Source organism: Littorina saxatilis, linkage group LG12, assembly GCF_037325665.1.
Source record: "Littorina saxatilis isolate snail1 linkage group LG12, US_GU_Lsax_2.0, whole genome shotgun sequence".
Classification (NCBI taxonomy): Eukaryota; Metazoa; Mollusca; class Gastropoda; order Littorinimorpha; family Littorinidae; genus Littorina; species Littorina saxatilis.
The window spans coordinates 35,493,994-35,496,493 of NC_090256.1; the positions used below are offsets into that span (position 1 = coordinate 35,493,994).

General features: G+C 39.8%; 1 long non-coding RNA gene across 1 annotated transcript in view; it reads left to right on the forward strand.

Moving 5' to 3' along the window:
- Positions 1–119: 119 nt before the first annotated feature.
- Positions 120–2,500, forward strand: part of LOC138983312 (uncharacterized) — a 3,115-nt gene continuing 734 nt past the window's right edge. Inside the window, exons 1-2 of the long non-coding RNA XR_011461078.1 lie at positions 120–276; positions 894–1,129. This is a non-coding gene — a long non-coding RNA (uncharacterized lncRNA). The remainder of the gene's footprint in view (positions 277–893; positions 1,130–2,500) is intronic.

Sequence of the window (2,500 nt, forward strand, 5' to 3'; positions counted from 1 at the left end):
GTATCTATCTGCGCGTGTGCGTAAGTGCATGCGTGCGTGGCATGTGTTTCTTTTCAGCTACTACTCTATTGAACAATGATGATCCCTATTAGACAGACAATTACTTGATGAAGGTATTGTTCATAAACTGTATAAAAGGCAACGGTAGCAATATCTAATCAGCAAGTTGTCAGGACGCAGAATTCCACGCAAGCACCATACACGGATTGAATCAACGACCAGCCTACTACACCATGACTTCAAAATTCATCTTTGCTGCACTCCTGGTGATTGCCTGTGAGTATTTGTTTTTACACTTCATACCGAGCTGCAGAATTGTTTTCTTTGTTATCTGGTCGCCAGTGCGGGGTTGCTTAAAAAAATGTGTTTTCTGATAAATATTTTGTATCGGTTACCGTAAGGTCTTGCCTAAGATTGTAACATCGCTGTTTGTGGGGAATCTTTTTGTGGACTCCTAATTAGCATCCAAGCCTCGAACACTAGTTCAGTCATAATATCATAGTGGGCTGATTGCCTTGAATTGATTTTGATATACACACACAGCAACCGATTCACGTTTTGATTGAAATAAGAGGTATATTTTGTTTCCTCAAAAGTGAACCTATCTTTGAGACTTTGTAGGTATGTTCTACAGCGTCACGGCTCATGGGCCCAGTAGCTGTAATTATAGTCTGCGAAAATTGTCCCTATTCCTTGCCAGTCAGGTCAAGATTTGGAATTGAGATTTTTTGCTGCTTGAGTTTGATCGTGCTAGTTAAGAAATTTAAAAGCTGGATCTGCATTTGGACCAACATTCGAAAATTGAGATTAATTTTGGAGAAAAAACCCTTTGATGCTGAATTAAAATACCTATGTAACTTGGCCCATACAAAATACACGTCCTTTCTTTTCAGGTATTCTCTGCAACGTCGCGGCTCACGGGTCAAGTAGCAGTGGTTGCAGTCGTGCCAAAATCGTCCCGATCCCCTGGCCAGTGGACTCCGGCTCCAGCAATAGCGACGACAGCGGTGCCCTCGTCAACGCTCTGCTGGCCGCGCTCGTAGCCAATCCGGTCCCAGTCGTTGAAGAGATCCCTCTTGGGGGGGCAAAATAGTTGATGGTCAGGCCGAGTGACTCGGAGGTTCTGAAAGTGAGTTGCCGTTTTGATGATCAGATTTGTGTGTGTGGCCACATTTCAACCAATTATTATTTTTTTCTTATAAAGTTAAAAAAAAAAAAAAAAAAATGCCTCTATGAACAGCGCAACAAATGCCAAGTCAACTGTTCAGCAACGAATCTCACGTTGCACATTCGGGATTGTCCAGTCGTATTCGGTTTTATGTTTTTGTTGTTTTTTTGTTTGTTATTTTGTTTGCTATAGCTAACGCAATTGAGAAGCACATTAACAAACGTCTGCCACAAGTCGCCGCTTAATCGCTGCATAGCTGACCCCTTGACAGCCATAATACGTTTCAGGAACGTACTTTTCTTTCGTAAAAGAAACAAATCAATACACTGACAAGGCAAACAACTGTTGTATATTGGCCTCTCATGAGTTGTAGCAAGATGATTTTATCTCCTGGAGAGAATTTTCTCGGTTTTTGTCTAAATGTTATACCTTGTATGTTAAGTGTTTTCATTAAAAAAAAAAAAAAAAATCTGTCGGCAGCCAATCGGTTTAACAGCGCCCAACTGAGTGTTCGACTGAGTCGCTGCCAAGTCGGGAACACATTGCTACTTAATCGTTTGGTTTGTTTACATGGCCAACCTTTCACCGGTTGGCCTCACAAACTACTGAGCGAATTCTAGCTAACAAAAAAATAGTTGAAACTTGGTTGTAAATCGGCCATGTAAGCAGCACTGAAGGCGACATTTTGCCCTACAACTTAGCCCAGCTCTCTCTCTCTCTCTCTCTCTCTCTCTCTCTCTCTCTCTCTCTCTCTCTCTCTCTCTCTCTCTCTCTCTCTCTCTCTCTCTCTCTCTCTCTCTCTCTCTCTTTCTCATCCTTTAAGCACCTAAAGTCATTAAAAAGTTTTAAAAAATGTGTTAAAAACCACTTAATGTCTGAGTAGTTTAACGCCTTTTGATTTACCACACTTAGTATTACGTCAAAGATTATGCTGTGCAATGTATGTTCTGAACATATTTTTGTTGTAATATTGCTACATGTTCGATTGCTACCAGCATGTTTTTATAATTACCTGCATAGTATGCATTTGATTTTATGAATAACCACATAATTACACTGCTCTTCATGCCTCATCTTCATCATCATCATTATCATCATCATAATCATCATCGTCATCATCGTCATCATCGTCATCTTTATTATCACGTGCTGAAGTTTTCCGACCTCCTTTTGTTGGTTAACTTTTTAACTTTTTAATTTTTAATTTTTTTTAATTATATAATTGTGTGTCTATGCGTACCAAGGACAGATTGTAAGAAAAGGCGTAGCCTTAAATCTTAATCCTTGTTAAATAAATAAAGTTCAATTCTCTCTCTCTCTCTGTTCCTCTGA